Source organism: Sinocyclocheilus anshuiensis, unplaced genomic scaffold (assembly GCF_001515605.1).
Source record: "Sinocyclocheilus anshuiensis isolate Anshui unplaced genomic scaffold, SAMN03320099.WGS_v1.1 scaffold3099, whole genome shotgun sequence".
NCBI lineage: Eukaryota > Metazoa > Chordata > Actinopteri > Cypriniformes > Cyprinidae > Sinocyclocheilus > Sinocyclocheilus anshuiensis.
In genome coordinates, this window is record NW_015542591.1 from 50,157 (window position 1) to 61,835 (window position 11,679).

An 11,679-nucleotide genomic window follows, 5' to 3' on the forward strand; every position below is an offset into this window, starting at 1 on the left:
TAATTTAGAAATGATAAATTGATCATTAATAAAGTATGAAAATACAATTATTAAACATTATAGATATGCTCAAGGACAAAACATTTATAGCTGTAGTTATAAACTGCTTACTAATACCTATTAATGTTGGAAAAATGCTTTATAAAGGATGAACTGACTATTTACTAATGCTTAACTAATGATTCATAGTGTGCAATTATAAAGTGTTACCGAAATATTAAGTAAACATGAGTAAATTTATCTCTATATCTCCATATAAATGGAGAAATAAAACCTCAAGATGGCGGCGCGTTCACACACTGCGGCTTCTCTCTCTCCCGACAGAAAGGTGTTTTCGTGTTTTTTGTCTTGTGAGTCGCAGTGTTTTTGTACGTATTCGTCGCGTCTATCTGTCTCTAAGCGCGCATACAGTCGTGAGTTTCTGCTCGATGTCGGCAGAACCACATTTTTAGAGTTAAACTCTGCACACGCCGAAGAGCTGCGGGATCTCGGTCTGCTCCGGAGGCCCACACCATCACCGACCCCCACTACTGCATCTCGCCCACAGCGGAGGCGCCACAAGCGGCGTGAGAGGAAGCAGAAGAGGGGTAAGCGCGGAGGTATACCCTAGCGGCTAACCCACACAAGCCAGCTATCCCCACCATCGTACTGGCTAACGTACGCTCTTTGGACAATAAACTGGACTACATCCGACTACTACGCTCAACTCAGAGGACTGTAAGAGACTGTTGTGTTTTTGTGTTCACGGAAACATGGCTCAACAACAGCGTTCCGGACTGCGCTATTCATCTCGATCAGCTGACATGTTGACAATAAAGCAGACTTGACTTGACTTGACTTGACCATGTATATGCATCTTTGGACTACAAGCCCTTATTGACGCTATTCAGTGAAGCTATGTGAACACAAATAAACCGCTGCAGATGTGAATGAATATGAATGCGTGGTGAATTTCTATTACAAATATGACACATACGGATTTATTATTTTGCACTCCTGACATAAATTACTAAATTACTGTCACTGCAACAATGTTTTATCAAAACAATGGTCAAATATCGAAGCTAGAGTCTTTAATCTTTCTAATGATGCACAGTTTGTCCAGATCAAGTAAGAGTTTGATGTTTTAACATGCTTTGAAATTGAGACCACAGTAATCTGAGGCCGTCGTCGATCTTTGTCAGTTAAGGGGTTAAGTTAAATTATTCTAAAATTATATAGTCACCTTCAACAAAAACAAATAATCAAGTTTCATTGAGTTTATTCAATGAGCCCATTCAAAACATTTTAACAACTTTTACAATTTTCTCCAACAAGAATTTGTGCAAAATCTAAAGACTGCTTTGCTTTTCAAAATCAAAGTTATTCACTTAATACAAGAAAAGAAGTAAAATAATAATAATAATAATAATATGCTGCCTTCAAAAGGATTTACAAAATACTCACATGCAAGCCTCTTACTAAACATCTTTGGGCTCTCTCCTGACTTAAGTTACAGTCTATATGAAAGGAGTTTATTTTTCAGGACCTGGACCTTGTTTGACAGCTTGTTTGCATCTAGCTCCATAAAAATCTTTTGAAATACTTCAAAAGTGTATCTCAGATCTTGAGGGTAAGCCAAGCTTAATGTGTAAATTACACCAAGCAGAACAGAACACGCATTTGTCACATTTGTCATATTTGGAAATATGTGGATGCCGTCAATTATGATCCCAACATCTTCATAAGGGTCTGTAGCATCTGCCCCTTCATGTACGATTACATAGATTTCCAGGGTGGTGTTGCGCATTGAGGTTAGGGCATCTTCATGTTCAACATCCTAAAAATGGCAAGAATAGAAATAAACAATTACCAACAGATCAAGGGTGAAAGGAGCTGGTTTTAGAGAAACATACAACAGGTTTAAAAACAAAATGCAAGTAACCATGTACTCCGTCAAGAGGTTTGAGGGATCTTCATTAAGATAGACAGCAAGGGCTTTCAAGATGCATTTTTTTCAATGGTGACATTCTGAATGCGAAATGAGCATTAGTTAGCACTTTCTAGACTTGTACATCTAACATTTTAATTAGCATTATTACCAATAACATAGCATTATTAATCATTACCGATTATCTCACTGTGTTGTTTCAACAAAAGTTAAGTTTGTCAATCCCGGGAACCAGTACAAGTAAACCAACAACTGGTCTTAAATCAGAATCAAACAATTCCATGTGACATTTAAAGCTTTAGAACAGGAGTTCACCATTGACTTTTACTGTGTACAAAAATTAGCAGGACAAACTGGCCAAAATTAATAATTTTAGTTCAGAAAAAAAGGAAATACGTAAGATGTTCGATGACATGAGGCTGAGTAAATAATGGCTGACTTTTAAAGGGATAGTTCACCCAAAAATGAAAATTCTGTCATTAATTACTCACCCTCATGTCGTTCCAAAACAATAAGACCTTCGTTCATCTTCAGAACACAAATTAAGATATTTTTAATGAAATCTGAGAGCTTTCTGACCCTGCATAGACAGCAATGCAAGTGAAATGTTCCTAGGCCCAGAAATGTAGTAAGGACATTGTTAAAACAGTCCATGTGACATCAGTGGTTCATCCATAATTTTATGAAGCTACGAGAATATTTTCTGTGCAAAAAAAAAAAAAAATTGACTTTAGTCAACAATTCTTCTCTTCCGCATCACCTTCCGCATCACCGTCCGCATCACCGCCATTCATAAGAGTACCACGACACATTAGTGCATTGCTGCTGACGTAGAACATGCATGCATCGTGTATCGGGATGCTCTGATCGATCGGCCGGAGATTGGTATCGGCCGATAATCACATTTTATGACTCGATCGGTACTCCCTAACTTGGCCGATCTCACGAACCGACTGCAATTTGATGACGTCAACGCGTGACGACATACATGAAGCGTGGGGACATAAATGATTTGGCGCCGCAGTCATGTCATCGCCGGTGTGGAAATGCTATGACGTTTCAAGAAACAATTAAAAATTCGTTATTTGTCGTGTATGTTTTTCATGATGATATGATGAATGGATGGTTCATTTTTAACATCAGATTCAGTGACGTTAGAGCTGATCTGCACCTCACTGCATACGTCTGTGGCGCGTTACGGCTCCACGGGAACCGGAGCTGATCGCGGCCGCTCTAATGCTTGTGTTTATACCGGCCAGCCGCGTAACGTTTCTGACACGGCTCTCCACGCTGCTTGGCTAAAAATAGCCTTTTGTGAGTTGTAACAGTGTGGAGGACGGAACAAAACCTCGTCGGAGCCGTAAGGGATAACGGTAACATAATACGCTGATCGTGGGCTGCTCTTAAATTAACATTTATTTATATAACAAAATAACTTCTTTGGCCATATTAGCCTACTCAATAGCATTAACACAGGCCTTACTCCTTTCACAAACGCTGTTTTATCAGGCATATAACATGCAAGATGAAATGAAAATGACATCGAAAATTTTCTAAAGCTAGTCTTCCTTCAGAAATACAGTGATATAAAAACACCCGCGCCTCGTTTAGATTTTTAAACGTGCAGTTATGTGCTCATGTTTATTCAACGAAGCCTTTTGGAAAATCCGTCAGTTTTGATATTGTGGCGAGCGCCACAAATCGTGTGCCCGATGAAACCATCTATATAAAGCTTGAAGCATCAGAATCGGCATCGGTATCGGCCGATCACCATGACAAGAACTCTGTACTCAGTATCGGCTGCAAAAATCCTGATCGGAGCATCCCAAGTCGTGTATTCTCGATAATGGAGGCAGAGGGTGACTCAAGGGAGAATAATTGTTAAAAAAGTCATTATTATTGTTTTCTTTGCACAAAAATTATGTCACATGGACTATTTTATCGATGTCCTTACTACCTTTCTGGGCCTTGAAATCATCAAAACTAACTTGATTTGTGTTCTGAAGATGAACGAAAGTCTTACGGGTTTAGAACAACATGAGGGTGAGTAATTAATGACATAATTTTCATTTTTGGGTGAACTATCCCTTTAAGTTTTGGGTAAAAGCTTTATTTAAACTATTATGAATTATTGTCATATTTAAAATTATGAATTTACCTGATCCATAACTGACAGGATGTTTGTGATCTTCTGTGATGCTGCTCTTCCTTTTTTTTTTTTTTTTTGAGCATTTTGAGGAGCTGGGTTGAGAAATTATCAAGCTGGCCCATGAATTTGGACACCAAAGGGATTGTTGTAATCCGACCGAAATTCTGCAGATACATAATAAAATTTTCAAAGGACAAATCAGGTTGGCTGCTAATAAATTTGTGACAGAAATTAGAATAATATAACACCAACAGTATTCCTTTACCGGCAATTACAGACGGCATTCAAAATTATTACCAATGGACATAAACCTGAATTACATCTAAAGTACTTAAATTCATTATTTAGAATTACAACAACATCCAAGTAATTGATCACAGCTGGCATTACATACAGATTTACCTCTCGCTCACTAAAGAGTGCTGGCCATCTGTTTTTAAATTCAATGATGAAAGGTAAATCTTCGACCGCCCTTATGCCTTCGGAGTGCAAATGTTTGTTCCATCAGCACCTTGACAACTAGCTCATTGTTTTTTTATTTACCTCGGACAGTAGAATAATCCTTTGCTTTTCAAGGGTATCTTTTGTTTCACCCAGTGCGTAATCTGGGCAGTTATTTACCTCAGCTTTTCTGTGTTTCTTCACTTGGTTGGGGCTTCCCATTGATCCTTTTCGCTTATGGGAGTTGATGATTAGCTCAGAACATCCTATGTTTCTCAATTATGTCCTGTAATTTGCCATCTTATATTTCAAGCTAATTTTCCAGCCATAGTAGCCACTCACAGAGCCTTTTTCTTTGAGGCATGGGTGCTTGTGTACCAAAGTAGCCGCTACAACATCAAGATCTGCACTTATAACGGGTATGCCTTGAACTTGAACTGAGGCTAAAGCATCCAAAATGTCAGACTTTAGCTTGGTATTGGGGCTCAGGAGAGTACCACCAGTTTGATAAGCAAGTTGTGCTTTTTGCAGTTGCATCTCTGCATCAAAACTAAACTGTGGTTTTGGAAAACTTTCAGGCCATGCCTGACTTCTAACGGAGGACACAGATTCTGGAGTTGACAGTACAGAAGACTGTGGGGATGAGATTATGTCTGTATCACAGGATGATACTGAAGAGGTCTCATTTATTTCAAAAGTAAAAAATGACCTTGTGTGTAGCTCTGTCCTGTATGTCTGAAGTTGAACTGATGTTGACAAATTAATTCAAATCAGGATCTTTGAATTGAAATCTTGAAAGTTTAAAAGTTTGAAATTGTAAGTCGGAAATCTTCAAGGACTCTCAGTTGTGTTTGGATGTCTCTTTTAAGGTCATTAAATGAGTCTGGAGTACCAGCTGGGAGATTTAACCTTTCACAATTACTTTCTCTTAAGATCACTAGAAGTTTGGCTGGGGTACCCATCGTGTTAAACTTTTCTGAAAGAGAGAGAGGGATGAATATATGAGTACAGCAATATATGAGTACAATATATGAGTACAGCAGATGCCAGCGAAGAATAGTTCACCTCAAAAATGAAAATTCTGTCATCATTTGCTCACCCTCATGTCATTCCAATGTCATTCTGTATTAGTTTTTTTCTTATGTTGAACATAAAAGAAGATATTTTGAAGAATGCTGGTAATCAAACAGTTGTTGGCCCCATTGACTTCCATAGTATTTATTTCCCTACTATGGAAGTCAATGGAAACCAACAACTGTTTGATTACCAGCATTCTTCAAAATATATTCTATGTTCAACATAAGAAACTCATACAGAACTACATTGGAACAATATGAGTGTGAGCAAATGATAACAGAATTTTCATTTTTAACTTGGAACTATTCCTTTGAATAGATGAAAAAGACATTACATTTTTTAATACAATTTTTTTTCATATTAATTCTCTGGAGAGTAGTCTCTAAGTAGTACATACTAGGTATGACAGTAGTGCTGAAGCAGCTTAATACATTGATATGTCCCACATGACTTCATCTTATCTTATCTTATCTTATCTTATCTTATCTTATCTTATCTATCTAGATGTACCGTAATCATTCAGACACCTCAAACCATATAATCAGCAAGAGGGTATGGGTCTTTCAACTCATGGGGAATTAAGCAAATATCCAGAGTTGGTACCAATTGAAAGGCTCTGAAGTGCTCTCGATACCATAAACACATTTTTGTGGCAACGAAAGCCAGGTTGTCTTCGATTATACAGATTTGAGTAATTTTTGCAAATTCTGGAAGACCACAAAGAGACCCATGGGCAATTATCATGCCATTTCGATACATAATGCCATCATAAGGGACATTCTGAGCAACACTGACAGTGGTGATACCAGGATACCAAGTTCAAGTTCATTTTATTTGTATAGCATATTTACAACAGCCACCAGGCTGACCAAAGTGCTTTACAGAAGAGCAGGATTATAAAAAAATACACAGAAAACAGACCAGAAAAAAATAAATAAAATAATAAAATAAAAACAACCCATTGAAAAATAACCATATAACAGTAGTCAATACACTAAGGAAAACAAATAAATTTTTAGCAAGGACTTAAAAACAGACAGAGAAGGGGCTGTTCTAATCTCTAAAGGGAAGGTATTCCAAAGTCGTTGCCCTGCCACCGCAAATGTACGCTCCCCTCTACGCTTAAGCCTAATGTGAGGGACTATCAACAAAGCCTGGTCACAGGATCGTAGCCTTCTAGACGGAGTGTAGAGATGAAGAAGTTCAGAGAGGTAGACAGGAGCTAGGTTATGTAGGGATTTAAATACAAAAAGAAGAATTTTAAATTCTATTCTCTGACAAACCGACAACCAGTGTAGGGATCTAAGAATTGGAGTGATGTGTTCATGTTTACCACACTTTGAAAGAAGTCTAGCCGCAGCGTTTTGGACAAGCTGAAGCACTTTGAGACTTAGATATACCGCAATATAAAGAATTGCAGTAATCTAGACGAGACGTAACAAATGCATGAACAGCCATTTCTAGAGTTTTAGGAGTGAAAAAGTTTTACATTTTAGACAGTAAACGAAGCTGATAAAACTGGATCCGATAACAGAAGAGATATGTTTATCAAATTTTAAATGCTGGTCAACAAGAACACCTAGGTTCCGCACCCGTGAGGATCTAAAAACGGATAAACTTTCCAGCTCAGGGCTCATACACTGAGAGTTCTCATTTGGACCAAAAACAATTACCTCTGTCTTGTCTTCATTTAGGAAGAGGAAATTTTGGGCTAGCCATGATTTAACCTCCTCTAAACATTGCAGAAAAGAAGAATTCGTAGTGGAATTTTTTCTATTGATTGGTAGATAGATTTGCGTATCATCTGCGTATAAATGAAAAGACACACCATGTTTCCTTAGAATAGAGCCCAGAGGTAGCATGTAAAGAGAAAATAGAGAGGGAGATAAAATAGAGCCTTGTGGAAGGCCACAGATCAGAGGTGCAGGAGAAGCCCAGCTTCACTAAAAACTTTCTGTCAGACAGCTATGACTGAAACCATAGATTCAGAATGTTTGCTTTTAGACCCACCCAAGACTCTAATCTAGATAATAGTGTTGAGTGGTCTATGGTGTTAAAAGCGGCCGATAAATCTAAAAGAATAAGAACAACAGTCTCTGGAATCAGTAGAGAGGTAAATATAATTTAACATTCTCAAAAGGGCTGACTCCGTGCTGTGAGCAGACTTAACCTGTTAACCTGCTCCCCCCATTTTGGTATTTTTAGGTGACAATTTAGGTATCTTTGGAAAAAAGACACTTTAGGCTTTACTATCCATAATATAGTATAGTATAGAGTTGATAATGCTCAAAAAGATAAAAAGTTATAGACACTGAAGTGCCTTGAAAAAAATTGTACCACACTCAATGTTTGTTTTTTTACAGATGGTAATCATACAGATGGCCGGCCACACAGTCAATAGTTACACTCTTATGGCCGTTCATATAGACAGCATTCACACTGATAGCTGGTCATACAGTCAGTAAGCACATGCTGATGGCCGGTCATACAGATGGTAATCATACAGAAACAACCACATTCCCCACAAAACACACACACACACATACGTGAAAAATGTTGAATAGGGAAAAAAATAATTATTTGTGCAAAAAGCCGATCGCTAAGTTACGCCCCCAACAGATGACAGGTGCGTCACAGCTTGCATCACGAGCCGTCACAAGAGAGTGCCAGAATCTTCAAATAAATAAGATTCCGTGTATCTTTGACTTTTTTTTTTGTGGATGGTCTCATTCTGTTTGTGACACTGCTACAAAACCATGTTGTTTTTTTACTACCAAGACGCAGTTTTTTGAGTGTAAGTTATTCCATAACGGATACAAACAATAACTCTCCTTGAAAAAATGAGACGTAAACAAATGAATAACCATCCATATTACAACGTTATTGTTTCGTTGGACTAAAGTTGCTCTATGGGATGTTGTTCAGTGGAACCTTTCCTTTCTAACTAAACCGGGATTTACAGCAGTGGAGGTGTTCATGACTTGTTATTGCGATGAATCTGGTATGTATACTGCGTTTTTATTATGCATGTTTTGATGTGTACTGCTTACACAAATTTAGTAAATACATTCCTTATAAGCTTTCCATTGAAAAACAGTGATCTATCGTCGATGCTTGAGGCTTAGACCTTTAGAATGATATATAGTTTGTCAAGATTAATTATGTCCCTTTTCATTTAATCTATTCGTAATTATTGACACGCGCAAACAAAGAGGGTTCAGTGCGGGCTATCAGGTTAAAACCAGATTGAAAAACCTCATAAATACAATTACTTGTCAGAAAACGTTGAAGTTGATTCAGCACAATTTTCTCCAAAACTTTTGAAATGAAAGGTAAGACAGAAGTTGGCCGAATTTTCTTTTAGGACAGAAGGATCCAGTGAAGGCTTCGTGAGCAGAGGAGTGACCATAGTCACTTTAAGACTGGCAGGAACAGAGCCAGTTTGGAGACACATATTAATAAGAGACACCAAACCTTGCCCAATCAAATCTATAATCAATTTTTTAAATCTCGGGTGAATTATATCACTAGAACAGAATGAAGGTTTAAGCTTGTCAATCACCTCCTTTTTTTTTCAAAAAGGTCTGCTAAGATGTAAGAGAGTCTTTAAATATTTTAAGAGATATGCAGCCTGTCCTTTTTCCATTTTCGTTCTGCCTTTCTACAGTTTTGTCTTAGGAGACGGGTATGAGAATTTTTCCACAGTTCAGATTTTGGTTTGTGCTTGTGATGCTTAAGTGGGACAGTTGCATTTGCTACCTTGAGCCAGGCGGAATTGATGAGGCTCAGATGTTGATCAGCATCCAAGTCAGATAACGGTTGATCCAAGTGCAACTGTGAGCAAAATTCAGCAAAGCACAAGTTTAAATTTGTGCTAAACTGTGGAGAGTAGAACCGAGACAGAGTTACAGGTGTAACAGAAAAATGAGAGAGATTTGGAAGAGTCAGTGAAAATAATATAGGCTTCACGAGCTAGGACCACGCCACAAACAAGCTATGGAATAGTTAATTGAACAGGATGTTAGGGAAGAGTAGAAAGAGGATGAAGGGGTAGATGGAATGGGATGATGGTCAGGTTGATCAGGGCATCTAGAAGTGTAGGCCCAGAGAGACTCAGGGTGGGGGTATCGTCTTGATTGTATATTTAGGCCAGACGATTAGGACCCCCCGATACAACCTGAAAGAAAGAGAAAAATGGGATAAGGATGGCTGAATGGATGAGAAAGGGAGGGAAAGGGTGGGTTCGAGAGAAAGAGACAAACAGTATGGTATGAGGCGGCCATGTTTATATATGCTGCAATGTTTATATATCAAAGTTTCAGGATGTCAGGTGATTGTTTGGGGCGTGGCCCCACTCCCGAACCTCAGTTAACAAGTCAACTCCCTTTCACGAGCTAGGACCACGCCACAAACAAGCTATGGAATAGTTAAAGGGATAGTTCACCCCAAAATTAAAATTTGATGTTTATCTGCTTACCCCCAGGGCATCCACAATGTAGGTGAATTTGCTTCTTCAGCAGAACACAAACAAAGATTTTTAACTGAAACTGTTGCAGCCTGTCAGTCATATAATGGAAGTAGAGGTCTGCGCGGGACTATTTTTTAGTCCTGCTCCCGCCCGCTCCCGCAAGGTTATATTCCGCACCCACCCGCTCCCACTATATATTCACTCTTTGTTCACCCGCTGTCCGCTTAGAATAATTTTCTTCCCGACCCGACCGTTCCCGCTAAATTTAGATCTCGTTTCCAGAATCTCACATTTCCGCTACTGAAAGAAAGAGAGATAGGCTAACAAATAAAAGTGTAGTCTGCACAAAATTGTATGTCATTTTATTCGTCTTTTCAAGAGTCTTGAATTTATTGATTTTGACTTGAATTTATATGAATTATCATAAGACACTAAGGGGTGGATAGAGGGATTGAATGTAGATGAAGTTGGAGCGGATTCTGAGCATAGTAGGAAGCCGAAGAATGCTAGTAGGAACATGGACTCTAAGGTTCGATCTGACTCAGGATGCAGATAGCCTGATCGTATAGAGAGGATGCAGAGGCTAAATAAGTCAGTGGTTAATGAAATGCATTTAATGGTTTACGCAGGTTCTTGCTTTCATAAGCCTTTAATAGCACGGATGCGTGAGAATGAGAGATAGCAGGGAAATTGTTGCCGGTGGTTTGTTTATAGAAGAAGTTGATCCCTGATTAGTAGGTTAAGAAGCACACGTGTGGATCTTAGGAATGAATGAGGTTGATGGGAAAGGAAGCTGATAGAAGCAATGGTTAGCTTTAAGACAGTTCCAGCCAGTAAGGTATCCTGGAAGCGTGCTTAGGGCAAGGCAATTAAGAAAGGCTTCTTGAGAAGCATGTTTTATTTTTAATCTGTGGTGAGACCTGAGTAGGATAAATGTTGATTCTGGAGCCAAATGTCTGAATTTCTGGAATGAGGAATGAGAAATGAGACGAAGATTTGGCTATGAGATTAAGGTTTCCAGGTATGTGAGTTGCTCGGAGGAGCAATAGTTGTTGAGCAGAGATTAAGTGAGATAAGATTATTAATGTGTATGCCAACTACCCGATATCTGAGCCTGAATGAAAGCTTATTTTATGTGCAAAACTTTGGTATGAATGAGAAGTGGGAAATATGTACGATACTCGCATTAAGAAACTTTATAGAAGTATTAATAAAATCTGGCAAGGATGTTCCCATGTGATAAATTGAAGCATCATGTTAATTTATGCATGAAGAAGAACCTTGCGGGGCGTGGGCCCGCCCTGCAGCCAGTGTCTGATTGGAACAACGATCTGTGGGACGGACTTATGCAGCTTGATCAAAAACCCAATGTCCGAACAGATTCAATGCCTTTTCGCCTTTGTGTTAATCGCGCTCTAATTTGCGCACACAGGTTGCATCATCAAACGATCGGGTCATCCAGAACTCAAACATTTCGTTGAAACGTCATCACTGCCAGAGATCTTCAACAGCCTGTCTTGCAAACTCAGACTCTTTCAGAAGAACTGCCAAAGCCTCTGCGTCACAAGGAAACCCCATTCATCACCAAGCTCTCCCAAAAGACGTCAGCCGAAC

General features: G+C 38.8%; 1 pseudogene; it reads right to left on the reverse strand.

Annotated features, from left to right (window-relative positions):
- Positions 1–1,775: 1,775 nt before the first annotated feature.
- On the reverse strand, positions 1,776–5,482 carry LOC107694454 (uncharacterized; annotated as a pseudogene).
- Positions 5,483–11,679: the final 6,197 nt, after the last annotated feature.